Source organism: Somniosus microcephalus, chromosome 8 (assembly GCF_052327205.1).
Source record: "Somniosus microcephalus isolate GS21.2 chromosome 8, FLI_Smic_1.0, whole genome shotgun sequence".
Lineage (NCBI taxonomy): Eukaryota > Metazoa > Chordata > Chondrichthyes > Squaliformes > Somniosidae > Somniosus > Somniosus microcephalus.
The window spans coordinates 17940170-17962859 of record NC_140994.1 but is presented as its reverse complement, the minus strand read 5'-3'; the positions used below and the strand labels follow the sequence as shown (position 1 = coordinate 17962859).

The 22690-nt window shown below is 47.3% G+C and overlaps 1 protein-coding gene across 2 annotated transcripts in view; it reads right to left on the bottom strand.

The window, feature by feature from the left end:
* The window catches only part of sema4gb (sema domain, immunoglobulin domain (Ig), transmembrane domain (TM) and short cytoplasmic domain, (semaphorin) 4Gb), a 222921-nt gene extending 201507 nt beyond the window's left edge, over positions 1-21414 (bottom strand). For both annotated transcript variants that reach the window (XR_015079180.1, XM_085994307.1), the window contains exon 1: positions 21029-21414. The gene's annotated coding sequence lies outside the window, so the exon portion shown is untranslated. The remainder of the gene's footprint in view (positions 1-21028) is intronic.
* Positions 21415-22690: the final 1276 nt, after the last annotated feature.

The following is a 22690-nucleotide window of genomic DNA, read 5'->3' as shown; positions in this document are numbered from 1 at the left end:
AAACCCCCATTGAAATATTGGCACACTCCCAGAGACCCCCATGGGAATATTGGCACACTCCCAGAGACCCCCGTGGGAATATTGGCACACTCCCAGAGACCCCCGTGGGAATATTGGCACACTCCAAGAGACCCCCGTGGGAATATTGGCACACTCCCAGAGACCCCCGTGGGAATATTGGCACACTCCCAGAGACCCCCGTGGGAATATTGGCACACTCCCAGAGACCCCCGTGGGAATATTGGCACACTCCCAGAGACCCCCGTGGGAATATTGGCACACTCCCAGAGACCCCCGTGGGAATATTGGCACACTCCCAGAGACCCCCCCGTGGGAATATTGGCACGCTCCCAGAGACCCCCCGTGGGAATATTGGCGCGCTCCCAGAGACCCCCTGTGGGAATATTGGCACACTCCCAGAGACCCCCGTGGGCATATTGGCACGCTCCCAGAGACCCCCCGTGGGAATATTGGCACACTCCCAGAGACCCCCCGTGGGAATATTGGCACGCTCCCAGAGACCCCGCATAAATATTGGCACACTCCCAGAGACCCCCCATGGGAATATTGGCGCGCTCCCAGAGACCCCCCGTGGGAATATTGGCGCGCTCCCAGAGACCCCCCGTGGGCATATTGGCACACTCCCAGAGACCCCCGTGGGCATATTGGCACGCTCCCAGAGACCCCCCGTGGGAATATTGGCGCACTCCCAGAGACCCCCCGTGGGAATATTGGCGCACTCCCAGAGACCCCCTGTGGAAATATTGGCACACTCCCAGAGACCCCCCATGGGAATATTGGCGCACTCCCAGAGACCCCCCATGGGAATATTGGCACACTCCCAGAGACCCCTTGCAACTATTGACAATCACAGAGGGACCCCCTAAAAACAGTAACGCAGTACGAGAGACCCCCCTACAAATACCGACACACACTCTCAGGGGCCACCTGAAAACAGTAACATGCTCCCAGGGACCCATACCCTCACACCCGAAAGATAGTGAAAGCCATCAAATGGAAGATAGGAGTCAACATTCGGACTCTGAGCTTCCAGTGGGGAGCATTACCCCCTCGGGAACATGCATCATGAATTCAGGCTCGTGCTGCTCGTGAAGTTCCGACCATTTGTTTAAGCGGTCAGAAAATGACGCACAGCGCTCGTTCGATTTTCCGACACTCACTCACTCCCCATGGTTACAGCTCGAGGCTCCCTGCATGAAGTCGGAAAATTACCTATTCCGCGCTTTCGCTGCAGAATTTTCTTTTTCATTAGCACACGGCAACAGAAAAAGCGTAAAGCGTGCTACTGAGTCGGGACACACAAAAGAAATATAGCAAAACAGAAATTGTTTGAGACCCTGCTCTCGCACCACAGCCTCTGATGGTCCCTCAACAACAATTCTGGTTTCCAATCCCTCCTTCATATCGTGCTAAAAACCTCAATTAAGCATCATTGAACACAGCCACAAATTTAGTAACCAAGGTAACGCAGGTCTTTAGCTATTACGGTAACTTAGCTGATAATTAGCAGTGAATTCAATTATCAGCCTTTCTTTTAGTCCAGATTCATCAGAAACTATTTGTATAATGCATGCTGCCTCATATACCAGCAATCAGTTTTCCTTCAGGGTTACTAGAAAGGTAAGTTAAACAGCCTCACGTCATGTAAAACCATCCATTATCTTTTCAAGGACGGAATTATCTTTGCAACTTTCAAACTACGCGAGTAATTTCTGTTCTATAACAAAGGCAAAAAAAGGTTGCATTTCTTAAATACAATATTTAGAAATCAGAATTGTAGGCGGGGGAGGAGTGCTGTCGATGTGATAATATTTGCATTTTATACAGTGCTTTATCACATCAAAACATCTCAAGTTCACACAATAAATGACTTCCAAACTGCAATGACTGTTGCGCTTGTAGACAAATGCAGCAGCCATTTTGCGCTAGCGACATCCCACAATTGGAGCTATGAGATGAGCAAACTGTTCACCTGCCCTTGGTGGTAATGTCTGAGGGAAGAACGTTGGCCAGAACATTGGAATAACAACATGGGATCTTTAATGTAGGAAGTATGATTAAGAAGTTTGCAGATGATACAAAAATTGGCCGTGTGGTTGATAGTGAGGAAGAAAGCTGCAGACTGCAGGAAGATATCAGTGGACTGGTCAGGTGGGCAGAACACTGGCAAACGGAATTCAATCCGGAGAAGTGTGAGGTAATGCATTTGGGGAGGGCTAACAAGGCAAGGGAATACACTATAAATGGTAGGACAGAGAAGTGCAGAGGATCAGAGGGACCTTGGAGTGCATGTCCACAGATCCCTGAAGGTAGCAGGACAATTAGATAAAGGTGGTTAAGAAGGCATACGGGATACTTGCCTTTATTAGCCGAGGCATAGAAAATAAGAGCAGGGAGGTTATGCTTGAACTGTACAAAACACTAGTTAGGCCGCAGCTGGAGTACTGCGTGCAGTTCTGGTCACCACATTACAGGAAGGATGTGATTGCACTATAAGGGGGTGCAGAGGAGATTTACGAGGATGTTGCCTGGGCTGGAGAATTTTAGCTATGAGGAAAGATTGGAGAGGCTGGGGTTGTTGTCTTTGGAACAGAGGAGGCTGAAGGGAGACCTAATTGAGGTGTATAAAATTAAGAGGGGCCTAGATAGAGTGGATAGGAAGGACCTATTTCCCTCAGCAGAAGGGTCAATAACCAGGGGGCACAGATTTAAAGTAATTGGTCAGAGGTTTAGAAGGGAGTTGAGGAGAAATGTTTACACCCAGAGGGTGGTGGGGGTCTGGAACTCACTGCCTGAAAGGGTGGTAGAGGCAGAAACCCTCATCACATTTAAAAAGTACTTGGATATGCACTTGAAGTTCCATAACCTACAGGGCTATGGATCAAGTGCTGGGAAGTGGGATTACGCTGGATAGCTCTTTGTCGGCCGGCACGGACACGATGGACCGAATGGCCTCTTTCCACGCTGTAACTTTCTATGATTCTATGATTTAACATCCACCCTGAACAGGCAGTCGGGGCTAGAGCTTGGTTTAATATCTCATCCAAAGCCGGGCCCTTCCATCAGTGCAGGACTCCCTCAGTACTGTACTGGAACGACAACTTAGGTTATCAGCTCAAACTCTTACATGGAGTTGGAACGGAAAACCTTCTGACCCAGAGCTGAGCGTGCTACCAACTGAGCTGGCACACAATTTCAGGCATTTACTTGCCGCCTGGCTCCCAAAGGTTCCATTTTGATCTCCAAGCTCTCGGGTGCAAAGAATAACTCAGCAACAAAACAGCGCATGATTGGCAGCTTGCCGATTCACAAGAATGGGTACAGATTGTGGGAGTGCCATCACCACACAGACTGCAGCGGTTCAAGGAGAAAGGCTCACCGCCACCACCTTCTCGAGGGGCAACGAGGGACGGGCAATAAATGCCGGCCTGGCTGGCGACGCCCATATCCCGAAGAATGAACAGATTCCACCGTTGGCTCTTCCCACAGATCACAACTAAGGGGATGTGGAGCATGGCAGGGGAAGGGAAAGCGGTCCTCAGCAAGAGATGGGGCAGGATTTTCATTGGGCCGTGGAGGCGGGATTGGAGGCGTGTGGGGGGGGGTTAAAATCCCGAAATCGGGGGGGGCACGAACCCATCCCGCCCCCAACCCGCCTCCATGCCAGTTTCAAAGGAGGCGGGTACCTGCCCCGCACTGGGACACCGCCTCCCTGAGGCGGGAAGGGGATTAGTGCCAATTAACTGCCTGTTAACAGGTAGTTAACAGGCAGTTTTTAGCCTAATCCCTATTTTTAATGTTGAAGTGTGGGGTTCCCGACGGCTCCAAACCACGCCAAGTTAGCAAGGCGGACCGTCGGGATGAAGGGCTTGGAGGGGTCGAGATGTCCGGTGTTCAGGCGAGTGATGGGTGCATGAGTGCAAAGGTAAGTGTGTTTGGTGTGTGTAAAGTGTTTAAAGAAGTTCTACTAACCTTTACTTACCTTTACAGCCTTCCTTCTTTCAGGTCTCGGGAGTCCCTCATCTCACCGGCACAGAAACCAGAATGGCCGCGAGCTGTCAAAAATTGCAGCATTCAGCTTTCTGTTCCAGGGAGATCTCTAAATCAGCCTGAGAGGAAGGAATTAACCTGGAGTACAGATTGTCAGTGTTTGACAGCTTCAAACAGCTGTGAAACGCTGATATTTCATCTGTCAAAAGGTCTTGACAGATGAAATATCAATCTGTGACGTCACCTGTTGCCGGGTGGCCCTTAATTGGCCTGCTGAGCCCGCTGGGCGGGCTCAACAAGGTCAATCAAGTCAAAATCGCGTGGGTTGGCTGGAACTCGATGGAGGCGGGACTACAAACCCAAAAGTTGTAGTCCCGCCTCCTACCCGACTCCTCAATGAAAATCCAGCCCATGCAGTCCACAATGGAAACCTTCAACTGGCACCCGCTGCTTTGGCAGTCCGGAGAAGCTTGCTGAGCAGAAATGGTGCGGGATCGCCGCATGCAATTAGTGAAACTGCTGAGTTTCCTGCTAATCTCAGCAGCTCAAGGAAGCGGAAACAACGCTAACCTCCATTATATCCCGAGGCACTCTCCATGAGAGAATGTTAGTACAACGCACGCTTCCGTGCAAAAACTGCAGACCAGTGGCCACATTCATAAGAATTTTTAGCAACAGGAAAAGCCTGTATTAGAAACTATAATGTTTGAAAATCTAATTCTTAACGACACCTTTTCTGGTCCTTTCCCAACTGTTTTTTGGCTTGGCCCGACACGATATGTTGACTGTGCGTGATATCTGCGCTCAATTTGTAGACTTCCCTATAATCATGTCATTTGTGAGGCTCATTCTCGAGCCAATCTGTCCTTAATAGCTTCCTCTCTCTCCCTCTCTCTGGGTGGCAGAAGCTGTCTAGTTGCGCAAGGTTCACCTTCTGCCCATCATCTGGTCAATGAGATCAGTGTTTGGGATGGGTGGGTTTGCAGGGGAGAAGGGAAAGAGGGGGGGGTTCCACCAGCTAGTTTACTTCACTCATTCACAAATGACTAAATCTGCCCACCATTCCTAAACTTAACTCAGGAGCTCTGCAATTGGCCTCAGTTGTCCCTGTGCTTGAGAGGTGAAGAAAGAATCCTTCATTACGGCTAGTTTGGCGAGGTATAAGATAGCTGTTGTTGCCTGGGCAACTATAACAGCCTCAGGTGCCAGCCTTGGCTCGGTGATCGCACTGACCTCTGGGTTAGAAGGTTGTAGGTACAGGCCCTACCCCCACTCACTGCAGCACAAAATCCAGGCCGACACTCCCAGTGCCGTACTGAGGGAGCGCTGCACTGCCGGAGATCCCGTCTTTCAGATGAGACGTTAAACCGTTAAAGGAGCCGTGTTTCAGGTAGATGTAAAAGGTCCCATGGCGCTATTCAAAGAAGAGCAGGGGAGTTCTCCCGGTGTCCCGGCCAACATTTCTCCCTCAACCAACACCACTGAAAACAGATTATCTGGTCATTTGCGGGACCTTGCTGTGCGCAAATCGACTTCTGGGTTTCCCAAAATTACAACAGCGACTGCACGTCAAAAGTACTTCATTGGTTGTAAAGCGTTTGGGACGTCCGAGGTCATCAAAGTTTATTGAAAAACATAGGCCCCGAAATTGCACAGGGCTGTCACCGATAAACCGTTTACCCCGTTTCTCGGGGGTTTCCCAGGCTCCTGCTGGAGCTATGATGGAAAGCCAAGAGAAACAGTGTAAACTGCAGAGCCGCAGTCTGGTCCCAGGTTATTGTCGGTATTTATACCGCCTTGGTGAGACCACACCTAGAGTATTGTGTGCAGTTTTGGTCGCCTTATCTGAGGAAGGATGTTCTTGCCATGGAGGGAGTGCAGCGAAGATTCACCAGACTGACACCTGGGATGGCAGGAATGACGTACGAGGAGAGATTGGGACGATTAGGCTTATATTCACTGGAGTTTAGAAGAATGAGAGGGGATTGCATTGAAACTTATAAAATTCTAACAGGACTAGACAGACTAGATGCAGGAAAGATGTTCCCGATGGCGGGGAGTCCAGAACCAGGGGTCACAGTCTAAGGATAAGGGGTAAGCCATTTAGGACAGAGATGAGGAGGAATTTCTTCACCCAGAGAGTGGTGAACCTGTGGAATTCTCTACCACAGAAGGCAGTTGAGGCCAATTCATTAAATATATTCAAGAAGGAGTTAGATATATTTCTTAAGGCTAAAGGGATCAAGGGATATGGGGAGAAAGCAGGGACAGGGTACTGAATTTGGATGATCAGCCATGATCTCATTGAATGGTGGAACAGGCTCGAGGGGCCGAATGGCCTACTCCTGCTCCTATCTTCTATGTTTCTATCTCAAGATTTTGCACATTGCACAAGGGCGGTTACGACAGAGACTGGGCAGAATCATTTGAGACATGACATGCGGTAAGTGTAGTAATGCCATGGGGAGAATGTGACTTTGGACCTCTGGTTCCCAAAGCTCTCCACCACTGGGGGTTTTCCTCGCCTCACGTCTGGGTCTGTTGTAGACTCATTGATAGAGACTGATCGCTGTGATTGGTCAACAACTGAATTATCGTTGAATCATGTGACTATCAGGATGGTAGAAGGTGAACTAGATGGACCGTGGTCTTTTTCCACCAATGTTCCTATCAATGTTTCCCGTAATTTTTGTTTGACCCACGCGGCTCCTTTAACGGGCTGTGCGGCCCATTCAAAAGTCTACACATGCGCGTTTTTTTTCCAATTCAAAAGCCAGCTCACCGGCTGCGCAGGACCCCCGGAGCGCTAAGGGAACATTGGTTAGAATCATAGAATGGTTACAGCACAGAAGGAGGCCATTTGGCCCGTCGAGCCCGTGCCGGCTCTCTGCGAGAGCACTTCAGCTAGTCCCACTCCCCCGCCCTTTCCCCATAGCCTTGCAAATTTTTTTTCTTCAGGTGCTTATCCAATTCCCTTTTGAAAGCCACGATTGAATCTGCCTCCGCCACCCTTTCAGGCAGTGCATTCCAGATCCTAACTACTCGCTGTGTTAGAAAGTTTTTCCTCTTGTCGCCTTTGGTTCTTTTGCCAATCACCTTAAGTCTGTGTCCTCTGGTTCTCGACCCTTCCGCCAATGGGAAGTTTCTCTCTATCTACTCTGTCCAGACCCCTCATGATTTTGAACACCTCTATTAAATCTCCTCTCAATCTTCTCTGCTCCAAGGAGAACAACCCCAGCTTCTCCAGTCTATCCACGTAACTGAAGTCCCTCATTCCTGGAACCATTCTTGTAAATCTTTTCTGCACCCTCTCTAAGGCCTTCACATCCTTCCTAAAGTGCGGTGCCCAGAAATGGACACAATACTCCAGTTGAGGCCGAACCAGTGTTTTATAAAGGTTCATCATAACTTCCTTGCTTTTGTACTCTATGCCTCGATTTATGAAGCCCAGGATCCCGTAAGCCTTTTTAACCACTTTTTCAACCTGCCTGGCACATTCGATAATTTGTGCACACATACCTCCAGGTCTCTCTGTTCACGCACCCCCTTTAGAATCGTACCCTTTAGTTTATATTGCCTCTCCTCGTTCTTCCTACCAAAATGTATCACTTTGCACTTTTCTGCGTTAAATTTCATCTGCCACGTGGCCGCATATTCCACCAGCCTGTCTACGTCCTCTTGAAGTCTATCACTATCCTCCTCACTGTTCACTGCACTTCCAAGTTTTGTCTCATCTGCAAATTGGTTCCTATATACCACAGGCTTATGGCTAAAATTGGGCTTGCAAACATTCAGCTGAAATGTAAAAAAAAATCCTTGATGGAAACAGTTTTCACATTTGACTCAGTCTGTCTGTAGCTTCTGGCAAACGCGGGGGGGGGGGGGGAGGCAGTTTTTAGATCCCATCCGCCCGGTTTGTGCCTAGAAATGGTGGTGGTAGCGGGACCGAAATAGGGCGGGAAACAGACACGCCGACTTGGCGCCAAGTTACCGCCCATTCCGATTTGCCAGCAATCTTTGATCCTGGTGCTCGGAAACAGGCATTATAACCCCCAACGCCACTGGATTACCGTCAGTCCCTACTTCCGCCCACCGGACGTGCGTGGTAGAAGTCGGGAGGTGGCCATTTTGAGCAAACATTCACGGGATCCTCAGCAGCAGTCGGGGGAAGCTGGAAACAGGCTTTGGTAGACTTTTTTTTCCCCAGTCATTTGTGGGTTTTGAGGCTGAACGACTTCCACAATGAACGTATTTACTGCTGCAAGGGCTGCCAAAACTGTTGCCTCATCCTGAAGATTGCTGCTTCCTTTCACTTCCACCCCGCCGCCCCCCCGCCGCTTGCTGCAGGCCCATCGAAGTCAGCCATAACACCGTAATGTGCCGCCCCCAGATCAGTGAGCTGCCATGGGGGGGGAAGCATATTCCACGCTGGCAGCTCTCCAAATTCAATTAAATGAGGCCCATCCACAAGAATGGCATAGGCCCCAAGCCTACTCCTTCTGCCCCATCCGCCGCCCACTCAATCTACGCTTGAGGTGAAAATCGCTCCCGTCATGTCAGAATAACACAACACTTAGCTCCCCCGGTGGCTCATTTGAGAAGGGCGTTGCCTAGTGCCAATTGAGTCATAGGGACCAGAAAGGTCGCAGCTCCAACCTCTGATCTGCATTGGGTTACTTATTCTCAGCTGGGTTGGTAGCAGAGCTGCCAAACTTTGCGGAACACCTCCGTTCAGTCCGTAAGGATGACCCCAAGCTTCCGGTCGCCTGTCATTTTAATTCACCGCCTCATTCCCACTCAGACCTCACTGTACTCGGGCTCTTGCATTGTTCCACGGAAGCTCAGCGTAAGCTCGAGGAACAGCACCTCATCTTCCGATTAGGCACTTTACAGCCTTCCGGACTCAATATCGAGTTCAACAATTTCAGATCATAACCTCGGCCCCCATTACATTTTTACTTATTTTTTATCCACACCTTTGTTTTGGCCCTTTCCCTCCCCCCCCTTTTTTTCTCTCTCACATGGCAGCTGTCTCCCATTCTGCCAGAACATTTCACACCTAATCTAGAGCCGTCTTCTGTCTCCACTAGTCCTATCACCATCTCGTCTCGTTTTGAATACCTCTTAATGTCTCTTCTCTTTTGTTCTCTCCCAGCCCCAAACTGGCCTTTTAATCTATTTCATTTCCTGTGCTTTTTCAGTCTTGACAAAGGGTTTGACCCGAAACGTTGACTCTATTTTCTCTCCACGGATGTTGCCTGGCCTGCTGAGTTTTTCCAGCATTTTCTGTTGTTATTTTGGCCTCCACCTTCCTTGGACCAGGGAGAGGCGAGATAAATCCACCAGGATTCCCATTCCTGATTGGTTTCCAATGGCTCCCGTGTGTGCCAATGTAGACATCGAGCGAAGATAAGACTGGACTCCGCTGTGGTACACCCCACTCCCATGATGGATTAGCCTGCCGTTATTTTTGTCTAGACTCACGCATGCAGACGGGCCAATTGAGCGAGGTGTTGGTGGAATAGTGCCCCAAAGCCCCGCCTGCCCTCAGGTGGACATAACCAGAAATTCGGGTCGGGGGCTTCCTGCGGGTGCCAGCCCCCGATCTGCACTTACCTAGCGCGCCGGCCGTTGAGCGGTGGGCCCGCGTGGGATTCCAATCCGGGGCCTGGTCCAGTTGCCAGCGCGCAGTGCTTGCGTATCCCAGGGGTGCAGTTAGTTCGATGCGTCCCCTGGGATCACGTGGGCCATGGGCAGCCAATCGGAGCAGGGAATGCTCCATTCATAAGATTGACAGGAAGAGCTGTCAAGACTTATAAATACTATGGCCCCAAAATAGCACTAAATCTTCAAATTAAATTTTTTTTTAAATCACATTTTTTAAATAAACTATAAATTACATGAAATAAATCATTTAAATTTTTGAAAAAAATAATTTTATTTTCTAACGGGGCTAAAATTAAACTTACCTTGCTTTAAAGTATTTAAAAATAATAAACCTGTGGAAAAAATGTTTTAATTTTAATTAATTCACCACTTACCTTGTAAAAAGCAGGCCTTATGCCTGCTTTTTATATTTCTAAATTCTGCAGGCTTACCCTCGTGTGAAAACTTGTAAAAAAAAAACGCAGCACGGTGGCATAGTGGTTAGCACTGTTGCCTCACAGCGCCAGGGACCTGGGTTCGAATCTGGCCTCGGGTGACTGTCTGTGTGGAGTTTGCACATTCTCCCTGTGTTTGCGTGGGTTTCCTCCGGGTGCTCCGGTTTCCTCCCACAGTCCAAAGATGTGCGGGTTAGGTTGATTGGCTATGATAAATTGACCCTTAGTGTTAGGGGGATTAAATACGTGGGGTTACGGGGATAGGGTGGGATATGTGTTGGTGTAGGGGTTACGGGGATTGGGTGGGATATGTGTCAGTGCAGACTCGATGGGCCGAAATGGCCTCTATCTGCACTGTGGGGTTTCTGTGATTCTGTGATGTGCACGCGCAGCCTCTCCCGCGCACGCGTTCGACCTCTGAACCCCTTCGTTCAGAGGAACAGAAATGCTGATATCCCGCGCATGCAGGAAACCGGCACTTCCATTGGGCCTACGGGTGAGTACCCCGTGCATACTCACCCGTGGAGACCCGAATTTCTGGGCCAATAGATCCCATGGCACTGTTTCCAAGAGATGCAGGGAAGTTCTGGCCAACATTTATCCCTCAACCAAAATCAGTAAAAATGAGTTATTAAGGTGCCAACTTTTAACACGTTCATTGTGAAACTCCTGACTCTTAGAGGAAGTGGTTATTTTAAATGGGTTAACACTTCTGGTAAAATAGCCAGAGGAATTTCGAATGAATGTCAAGTGTTGGCACACATTACAACAGTGACTACACTTCAAAAGTACTTCATTGGCTGTAAAGTGTTTTGGGACGTCCCGAGGTCATGAAAGGCGCTGTGTAAATGAATTCTTTCGAGGGTCTCAACGTCGACAAGGAAATTGATGCTTTTAAAAATCAAAAATATTTAAGGTTAGACTGTCAAATTCCTTTTTTTAAAGGGGGAGCGCTTTGAACAAACAGGACTCTCGTTAAGCTATCCTGCTTTTTTTTTTTAATAGGTAACCATGCCACACTAAATAAAGATTAACTGACTCCCATGGGGAGCACTGAATGCAGACTCAGTTAAAATATTCTAAACCACGTAGGAAGAATCTGCACCAACACTTCCTCCATCTCATAGAATCTAGAACCATAGAAGCTTACAGCACACAAGGAGGCCATTCGGCTCTTTGTGACTTTTTTTTTTTAATTCGCTCATGGGATGTGGGCGTCGCTGGCAAGGCCAGCATTTATTGCCCATCCATAGTTGCCCTTGAGAAGGTGGTGGCGAGTCGCCTTCTTGAACCGCTGCAGTCTGTGTGGTGAAGGTACTCCCACGGTGCTGTTAGGGAGGGAGTTCCAGGATTTTGACCCAGCGAGGATGAAGGATCGGCGATATACTTCCAAACAAGGATGGTGTGACTTGGAGGGGAACTTGGAGGTGGCGGTGTTCCCATGCACCTGCTGCCCTTGTCCTTCTAAGTGGTAGAGGTTTGGGAGGTGCTGTTAAAGAAACCTTGGCAAGTTGCTGCAGTGCATCTTGTAGATGGTACACACTGCAGCCATGGTACGCCGGTGGTGGAGGGTGTGAATGTTTAAGGTGGTGGATGGGGTGCCAATCAAGCGGGCTGCTTTGTCTTGGATGGTGTCTAGCTTCTTGAGTGTTGGAGTTGCACTCATCCAGGCAATTGGAGAGCATTCCATCACACTCCTGACTTGTGCCTTGTAGATGGTGGAAAGGCTTTGGGGAGTCATGAGGTGAGACACTCGCCGTAGAATACCCAGCCTCTGACCTGCTTTTGTTTTCACAGTATTTACGTGGCTGGTCCAGTTAAGTTTCTGGTCAATGGTGACCCCCCAGGATATTGATAGTGGGGGATTCGGTGATGGTAATACCACTGAATGTCAAGGGGCGGTGGTTAGACTCTCGCTTGTTGGAGACAGTCATTGCCTGGCACTTGTGTGGTGCTAATGTTACTTGCCACTTATCAGCCCAAGCCTGAATGTCATCTAAGTCTTGCTGCATGCGGGCATGGACTGCTTCATTATCTGAGGAGTTGTGAATGGCTGAGCGGTCCTGGCAGAACCTAAACTGGGCAGTGAGCAGGTTATTCGTGAGTAAGTGCTGCTTGATAGCACTGTCGATGACACCTTCCATCACCTTGCTGATGATTGAGAATAGACATGAAACGCTAACTCCATTTCTCTCTCTACGGATGTTGCCTGGCCTGCTGAGTTTTTCCAGCATTTTCTGTCGTTATTGAGAGTAGACTGATGGGGCGGTAATTGGCTGGATTGGATTTTTCCTGCTTTTTGCGGACAGGACATACCTGGGCAGTTTTCCACATTGTCGGAGAGATGCCAGTATTATAGCTGTACTGGAACAGCTTGGCTAGAGGCACGGCTAGTTCTGGAGCACAAGTCTTCAGCACGATAGCCGGGGTGTTGTCGGGCCCATAGCCTTTGCTGTATCCAATGCACTCAGCCGTTTCTTGATATCATGTGGAGTGAATCGAATTGGCTGATGACTGGCTTCTGTGGTGGTGGGGACCTCAGGAGGAGGCCGATATGGATCATCCACTTGGCACTTCTGGCTGAAGATGGTTGGAAACGCTTCAGCCTTGTCTTTTGCACTCACGTGCTGGGCTCCACCATCATTGAGGATGGGGATATTCATGGAGCCTCCTCCTCCCATTTGTTGTTTAATGGTCCACCACCATTCATGACTGGATGTGGCAGGACTGCAGAGCTTTGATCTGATCCATTGATTGTGAGATCGCTTAGCTCTGTCTAAAGCATGCTGCTTCCACTTTTTAGCATGCATGTAGTCCTGTGTTGCAGCTTCCCCAGGTTGGCACCGCATTTTTAGGTATGCCTGGTGCTGCTCCTGGCATGCTCTTCTACACTCCTTATTGAACCAAGGTTGGTCCCCCTGGCTTGATGGTAATGGTAGAGTGAGGGATATGCCGGGCCATGAGGTTACAGATTGTGGTGGAATACAATTCTGCTGCTGCTGATGGCCCACAGCGCCTCATGGATGCCCAGTTTTGAGCTGCTAGATTTGTTCTGAATCTATCCCATTTAGCACGGTGGTAGTGCCACACGACACGATGGAGGGTGTCCTCAGTGTGAAGACGAGACTTTGTCTCCACAATGACTGTGCGGTGGTCACTGCTACCAATGCTGTCATGGACAGATGCATCTGTGACGGGTAGATTGGTGAGGACGAGGTCAAGTAGATTTTTCCCTCGTGCTGGTTCTCTCACCACCTGTCGCAGTCCCAGACTGGCAGCTATGTTTTTCAGGACTCAGCCAGCTCGGTCAGTAGTGGTGCTACCGAGCCACTCTCGGTGATGGACATTGAAGTCCCCCACCCAGAGTACATTCTGTACCCATGCTTCCCTCAGTGCTTCTTCCAAGTGATGTTCAACATGGAGAAATACTGATTCATTAGCTGAGGGAGGGCGGTAGGTGGTAATCAGCAGGAGGTTTCCTTGCCCATGCTTGACCTGAAGCCATGAGACTACATTGGATCCGGAGTCAATGTTGAGGACTCCCAGAGCCGCTCCTTCCCGACTGTATATCACTGTGCTGCCACCCCTGGTGGGTCTGTCCTGCCGGTGGGACAGGACATACCCAGGGATGGTGATGGAGGAGTCTGGGACATTGGCTGAAAGGTATGATTCTGTGAGTATGACGATGTCAGGCTGTTGCTTGACTAGTCTGTGGGACAGCTCTCCCAATTTTGGCACAAGTCCCCAGATGTTGGTGAGGAGGACTTTGCAGGGTCGACTGGGCTGGATGGGCCGCTATCGTGTCCTTTGCCGGTGCCGAGGTCGATGCTGGGTGGTCCGTCTGGTTTTATTCTTATTGTTTTTCTAACGATTTTTTACAACTGAGTGGCTTGCTAGGCCATTTCAGAGGGCAGTTAAGAGTCAACCACATTGCTGTGGGTCTGGATTCACATATAGGCCAGACCAGGTAAAGACGGTAGATTTCCTTCCCTAAAGGACATTAGTGAACCAGCCTGTGCCGGCTCTTTGAAAACAGCAGCTGCAGGACTGGAGTATTATCAAACAGGTCAAGGCATGCAAATGGCACCGGTTTATTATTCACCCTGTTTATAACAGGAAGCTCCAAATTCAACAAGAACTTGCATTTATATAGCGACGTTAACGTAGTAAAACATTGATTCCATTGAATCATTGAGGGGGAATTTCAAAAGTTGGTGGGTTTGGGTCGGGTGGGATGGTAAAATGTTAAAAAATCTCAAACCTGAGCCCAAACTGCCTCAAACCCGCCCACTTCCGGTTTTATCGGAGGCGTGGCAGGCAGGTGGCCAACCCGCTGCTAGGAGGCTCATTTAAATATTTTAATGAGGCTGCCTGCCTCAGCTTTTACCTCCATTTAAAATTTTACGCTGGCCAACCGGGTTTCCCGAGCCTCGGGAAACCCGGCAGCTAATGGTAAGCGAGCACTGCTGGATCCAGCGGGCAAGTGCCTTTTCCACCATCTGCTCTCTCCACAGATGCTGCCTGACCAGCGTGTGTGTCACCGGCGTTTTTGTTTCGTGTTTCCAGCAGCAGTAGTATTTTGCTTTTTTTCTGAAACCTGAAATATATGGTTTATTACCAAGCCCCAGTTTTCACCTCGCTACATAAACACCGTGGGACATTTTACTACGTTAAAGGTGCTTTATAAATGCAAGTTTATGGAATATTGGCCTTTAAAATGGAATATTGGCCTTTATTGCAATGGGGATGGAGTATAAAAGTAGGGAAGTCTTGCTACAACTGTACAGGGCTTTGGTGAGACCACACCTGGAGTACTGCGTACAGTTCTGGTCTCCTTATTTAAGGAAGGATATACTTGCATTGGAGGCAGTTCAGAGAAGCTTCACTAGGTTGATTCCTGAGTTGAAGGGGTTGTCTTATGAAGAAAGGTTGAGCAGGTTGGGTCTATACTCATTGGAGTTTAGAAGAATGAGAGGTGATCTTATTGAAACATATAAGATTCTGAGGGGACTGGACAGGCTAGATGCTGTTTCCCCTTGTGGGGGAATCTAGAACTAGGGGGCATAGTTTCAGAATAAGGGATCGCCCATTTAAAACTGAGATGAGGAGGAATTTCGTATCCCAGAGGGTTGTGAATCTTTGGAATTCTCTTCCCCAGAAAGATGGGGAAGCTGAGTCAGTGAATATATTCAAGGCGGAGATAGACAGACTTTTTAAAAACAGGGGAGTCAGGGGTTATGGGGATCGGGCAGGAAAGTGGAGTTCAGGCCAAGCTCAGATCAGCCATGATCTCATTGAATGGCGGGGTAGGCTCGAGGGGCCGAATGGCCTACTCCTGCTCCTATTTCTTATGTTCTAAGTTGACGTTGCTGAATTTGGTCCTTCCAGGTTACAGGGCGAGTAACAAACCAGTTCCTTTTGCATGATAATACGCCAGTGCCCTGCAGCTGTGTTATTATTTTTTGCACATTTCCATAGGGGCCTCCAACATGGAAGATGTTAACTTTAAGCCAGTGCAGGCAAATTTAATTCGGCAACCTCCTCAAACATTGTTCGGTGAAAGGCTCTTTGCCAAACCAAAGCAAAACTTACAATTTGTGCTGTATAAAAATTTCCAAACATTGTACGATCATTATTAGAAATAGATGATCGCACCAACTTGTAATTCAGTAAGTGCGCCACACCGACAAATATTGTTCAAATATCTCAAGGGGTCTCTTTAAGGGAATCGGAGAGGAATTTTCCAGATCTCCCCCCACCAATTGGCCTGTTTTTTTAAAATCCAGTTTTTCCCCCTTCTCCCAGGAGATTACATGGCTCTGGGCAGGTGGAGAGTCTCTGGATCATGATGCATAAGGCATCCCAACTATTTGGGACAGGCTGAATGGACCAGTGAGTCTTTTCCTGCCCGTCATTTCTGTATGTTCATCCGAAAGTTGCGTGAGGTCCAAAGGATAAAGCCCATCAATTTTTTTCCCTTACTGACAGTCTTACATTTTATGTATTATATCGTGTCAGCCGTGGCTCAGTGGGTAGCACCCTCGCCTCCGAGTCAGAAGGTTGTAGAATCATAGAAAGTTACAGCACGGAAGGAGGCCATTTCGGCCCATCGTGTCACTCCAGAGACTTGAGCACAAAAATCTAGGCTGACTCTCCCTCAGTGCTGCACTGTCGGAGATGCCGCCTTTTGGATGAGACATTAAACCATAGAAACATAGAAGATAGGAGCAGGAGTAGGCCATTCGGCCCTTCGAGCCTGCTCCGCCATTCAATGTGATCATGGCTGATCATCCAAATTCAGTACCCTGTCCCTGCCTTTTCCCCATATCCCTTGATCCCTTTAGCCTCAAGAAATATATCCAACTCTTTCTTGAATATATTTAATGAACTAGCCTCCACCGCCCTCTGTGGCAGAGAATGCCACAGGTTCACCACTCTCTGGGTGAAGAAATTCCTCCTCATTTCAGTCCTAAATGGCTTACCCCTTATCCTTAGACTATGACCCCTGGTTCTGGACTCCCCGGCCATCAGAAACATCCTTCCTGCATCTAGTCTGTCCAGACCTGACAGAATTTTATAGGTTTCGATGAGATCCCCTCTCAATCTTCTAAACTCCAGTGAGTATAAGCCCAATCGACACAATATCTCCTCATACGTCATTCCTGCCATCCCAGGTATCAGCCTGGTGAATCTTCGCTGCACTCCCTCCATGGCAAGAACGTCCTTCCTCAGGTAAGGTGACCAAAACTGCACACAATACTCAAGGTGTGGTCTCACCAAGGCCCTGTACAACTGCAGCAAGACATCCTTGTTCCTGTACTCGAACCCTCTTGCTACGAAGGCCAACATACCATTTGCCTTCTTAACCGCCTGCTGCACCTGCATGCTTACCTTCAGCGACTGGTGCACAAGGACACCCAGGTCTCTTTGCACTTCCCCTTCTCCCAATCTATTGCCATTCAAATAATAATCTGCCTTCCTGTTTTTGCCACCAAAGTGGATAACCTCACATTTATCCACATTATAGTGCATTTGCCATGTTTCTGCCCAATCACCCAACCTGTCCAAATCATACTGGAATTTCCCGACATCCTCCTCGCAGCTTACCCTCCCGCCCAGCTTTGTGTCGTCTGCAAATTTGGAGATATTACATCCAATTCCCTCGTCCAGATCATTAATATATATTGTGAACAGCTGGGGTCCTAGGACCGATCCTTGCGGTACCCCACTAGTCACTGCCTGCCACTCGGAAAACGACCAGTTTATTCCAACTCTTTGCTTTCTGTCCGCCAACCAGTTCTCTATCCAAGTCAATACCTTGCCCCCAATCCCATGTGCCTTAATTTTGCACGCTAATCTATGTGGGACCTCATCGAAAGCCTTCTGAAAGTCCAAATACACCACATCCACTGGTTCTCCCTTATCTATTTTACCAGTTACATCCTCAAAAGATTCCAGTAGATTAGTCAAGCATGATTTACCTTTTGTAAATCCATGTTGACTTTGTCCGATCCTGTCACTGCTTTCCAAGTGCTCTGCTATTACATCTTTTATAATAGACTCTAGCATTTTCCCCACTACCGATGTCAGGCTTACCGGTCTATAATTCCCCGCTTTTTCTCTACCACCTTTTTTGAATAGTGAACATTAGCTACCCTCCAATCCATGGGTGCCGTTCCAGAGTCTATCGAGTTCTGGAAGATGACCAGTAATGCATCTACTATCTCTAGGGCCACTTCCTTAAGTACCCTGGGATGTAGACCATCAGGCCCTGGGGATTTATCGGCCTTCAGTCCCATCAATTTTCCCAACACTATTTTCCTATAAATACTGATTTCTTTCAGTTCCTCTCTTTCATCAGACCCTATGTTCCCCGTCATCTCTGGGAGGTTATTTGTGTCCTCCTTTGTGAAGACAGAACCAAAGTATGTATTTAGTTGGTCTGCCATTTCCTTGTTTCCCATTATAAATTCCCCTGATTCTGACTGTAAGGGACCTACGCTTGACTTCACCAATCTTTTTCTCTTCACATATCTATAAAAGCTTTTACAGTCAGTTTTTAATGTTCCCTGCAAGCTTACTCTCATATTCTATTTTCCCTTTCTTAATTAGTCCCTTTGTCCTCCTTTGTTGACTCCTAAACTGCTCCCAATCCTCAGGATTATTGCTTTTTCTAGCCAATTTATATGTCCTCTCCTTGGATCTTATGCTATCCCTAATTTCCCTTGTTAGCCACGGTTGAGTCACCTTTTTTGTTTTATTTTTATGCCAAACTGGGATGAACAAATTCTGTAGTTCATCCATTCGGTCTTTGAATGTTTGCCATTGCCTATCCACCGTCAACCCTTTGAGTGCCATTCCCCAATCAATCCTACCCAACTCGCTCCTCAGACCATCATAGTTTCCTTTATTTAAATTGAGGACCCTTGTCTCTGAGTCAACTACTTCATTCTCCATCTTAATGAAGAATTCGATCATATTATGATCGCTCTGACCCAAGGGGCCTCGTACAACAAGATTGCTAATTAATCCTTTCTCGTTACATAATACCCAGTCTAAGATGGCCTGATCTCTGGTTGGTTCCTCGACATATTGGTCCAGGAAACCATCCCGTAAACACTCCAGGAATTCCTCCTCCACAGTATTGTTACTAATTTGGTTGGCCCAATCTATATGTAGATTAAAGTCACCCATGATGACTGCTGTGCCCTTATTGCACGCTTCTTTAATTTCCCTTTTAATGCCATCCCCGACCGCCACCTTACTGTTGAGGTCTATATACCACTCCCACTAATGTTTTTTTCCCCTTAGTATTTCTCAATTCTACCCATACAGATTCCACATCATCAGAGCTAATATCCTTCATTACAATTGTATTAATCCCTTCTTTAACCAGTAATGCTACCCCACCTCCCTTTCCATTTTGCCTATCTTTCCTGAATATCGAATACCCCTGGATCTTGAGTTCCCAGTCTTGGCCATCCTTGAGCCACGTTTCTGTAATCCCAACCAAATCGTATTCGTTTACCTCTATTTGCGCAGCCAATTCATCCACCTTATTACAAATGCTCCTCGCATTAAGACACAAAGCCTTCAGGCTTGTTTTTTTAACGCTCTTAGACCTATTAGAATTATTATTTACTGTGGCCCCTGTCTGCTCTCTCAAGTGGACATAAAAGATCCCATGGCACTATTTCGAAGAAGATCAAGGGAATAATCCTCGGTGTCCTGACCAATATTTATCCCTCAATCAAAATCATAAAAAAAAGATTATCTGGTTATCATCTCATTGCTGTTTGTGGGAGCTTGCTGTGCACAAATTGGCTGCCGCGTTTCCTACATAACAGTGACTACACAATTCTGCTCCACCTCCCCGGATGATTTCAATTCAATTCTGCAGTTATCTAACTCTGGGAAAGTCAGAGAGGGAGCCCATCCATGATATTAAAGCAAAATCTCATTGCAATCCTCAAAGGATTCAACGCCACAACAAATCCACAGGAGGACAGCATAACGGCAACTAAAACCTTGCAACTGGATAGATAAATAAGATTAAAGCGCAACACACAAAAAAAATCGCTGATTGCTTCCAGACCACATAAATTATTTCAACATAAAAATAGAAATTATTCTGACCGGCACAATACCACCCTGAAACCTAGATGAATAAATTATCATTCCAATCAATTTAGTTATTTATTCATTTCTACAAAAATTAAACAATCTAGGCATGAGATGAAATATTTGTTCCGCTTTATTAAGTCGATGTTTTATGCTGATTGATTTGAAAGGCTGACCTTTAGATCTCTGGGAAAAGACTGCTTCCAGCAAACTACAGGCAAGATAGAGAGATGGAGAGAGAGAGAGAGAGAGAGGTAGAGAGAGAGAGATACAGAGATGAAGAGACATGGAGAGATAGAGATAGAGAGACATGGAGAGAGAGAGAGAGAGAGAGATAGAGGGATGAGAGATAGCGAGAGAGATGGAGAGAGGTAGGTGGAAAGAGATGGATAGAGATGGAGATAGGTATATACAGATATAGAGATAGATAGAGAGGAAGATAGAGAGACAGAGAGAAATCGATATAGACAGTCAGAGAGACACACACAGAGGGAGATATAGATATATAGAGAGGGGGGTAGGTACAGGGAGAGATAGAGATTGAGAACATCAGATTGATAGAATATTAGAAAGAATAGATAATTCTGTCCTTAGCAAAAAAAATCGATAGTAACCTTAAGACAAACACGTTAAAACCAACGCAGATTATTTCGGCTGAACGCACCCAACAGCCCTGAAGCCTTTCCGGAAGATATGAAAAGCCCAGTTCGATTTTGACACAGGTAACGAGGAGCGATTAAAAGCCAGGGAAATCCGCCAGCCGCAGTCGGGGAGATGATATCTGCTTTAAAAATATTATTAGGAGTGATTTTTTTTTTTTGGTATCACAACAACGCGCAATCCTCAAATCCACCTCCTTTCGCAATCTGGCCCCTTGTTTGGAGCGGTGATTATCGAGGAGAAATGGCTAGAACAGGAGCAGAGAGAGACAGAGGCGAAAGCGCCGGTCCCCAGCCCGGCTCCCTGCACAGTCAGAGCGGGGAACCAGCGGCAGGGAAGCATTTTCCAAACTGCGGGAAAATAACAGCAGAAGTGGTCCAGGTAACAACAGAAATCTCAACATGCATGGTGGAGTGTGCATAGAAGAACATGCAATATATAGAATCTGCATTTTAAACATGAATATTATACATATATATATATATTTATATGTGCATATGTGAATCTTTATTGTGCAGGATCTAGGAAGATGTGCTGCGGACGCTATGTGTTGCTAACACACCGCGGTTGCTATGTGCCCCTGGTTTCTAAGGGGGTCCCCCCCCAGCTCACTCCATTAAACATTTTCCACTTACCTTTTTAGTGCTTTATTTTCCCCGCAGAGAGTCACCAAACAAACATGGTTTTAGTGAAGGAAACCTTGCGATAGAAGGCGCAGCGGCCCGAGCTCTCTCACACACACACACACAATGTGACGAAATAAGTCAACGTCCCGGGTAAATAAACTTTGCTTCGGACATTCAAAGTCTGCAATTTCTTCCCTCCTTGTTTTTTTCCCCACTCCCTTCTGTTTCTCCCCTCTCCGGAGGGTTTATGTCAATTTAATATCAAGTTAATATACCCTTCTTTCAATAATAAGCTCAAAAAAGTTCTGCTTTCCCGCACAGTCTGTTGGAAGATAATAAGAGAGAAAGAAACAAAGATTGTTGCCTGATTCTGCTTTCTAAACGCTGTGCACTGTGCAGGGGGGGTGGAGAGGGAGGAGGCGTTTACTTGGGCTCTCCACGTTGTAACTGACATCGATAAGGCGGTGCTTACATCTGAGCTCTCACTTCCACCGTGGAGAATAGTTTGCACCTTCATCGCAGTGAACTCAGTGCATCACCTGTTAAGTTATAGAATCACACAGCGCAGGAGGAGGCCATTGGGCCCATCGCGCCTGTGCCAGCTCTCCCATTAGTCCTGCTCCCCCACCCGCCTCCTACCCCATTTCTTTTTCAAATCTATATCCAATTCCCTTTTGAAAGTTACTACTGAATCTGCTTCCACCGCCCTTTCAGGCAGCGCGTTCCAGCTCGTAATGTCGCACTGTGTAAAAAGATTTCACAGAATCACAGAACGGTTACAGCTCAGGAGGAGGCCCCTCGGCCCGTCGAGCCCATGCCAGCGCTCTGCAAGAGCACTTCTGCTAGTCGTGCTCCCCTAACCCTCTCCCCCTGAGCCCTGCAAAAAAAAATTTCCTTCAGGGACTTATCCGATCCCCCTTTTGAAAGCCGCGGTTGAATCTGCCTCCACCACCCTTTCAGACACTGCATTCCAGATCCTAACCACTCGCTGTGTAAAAAAGTTTCTCATCTCCCCTCTAGTTCTTTTGCCAATTACCTTAAATTATAGAATGATATAACACAAGGCCATTCGGCCCATCATGCCTGTGCTGGGATCTGTGTCCTCTGGTTACCAACCGTCCTGCTAGTGGAAACAGCTTCTCTTTATTTACTCTAATTAAAACCATTCATAATTTTGAACACCTCTATTAAATCTCCCCTTAACCTTCTCTGCTCTAAGAAAAAAAGACTTGCATTTATATAGCGCCTTTCACGACCACCGGACGTCTCAAAGCACTTTACAGCCAATTAAGTACTTTTGAAGTGGAGTCACTGTTGTAATGTGGGAGAACAATCCCAGCTTCTCCAGCCTCTCTACATAACCGATACCACTGCAGATACACATTTTCATAAGCGAACGAGAATTCTGCATTGAGTTAGCACTCATGGAACCGTTCATGTTAAATAAATTCAATCTTTTTCGGGCAACACTTTTGTTCACCCTGACTTTTCATGTAATTTTGCCCTACTTAATATACCATAATATGACATTTAAATAGCTTTGTCACTTGTGAATTATCAGGTCAGTTCATTAGTGCGTCATAAATCATATCTCACGGCTCCTCTTCATGTGCCTGCTCTCTCTACTCTCCTCCACTGCCATTGTTAAGTGCAGCACAGATACTGCTGCTA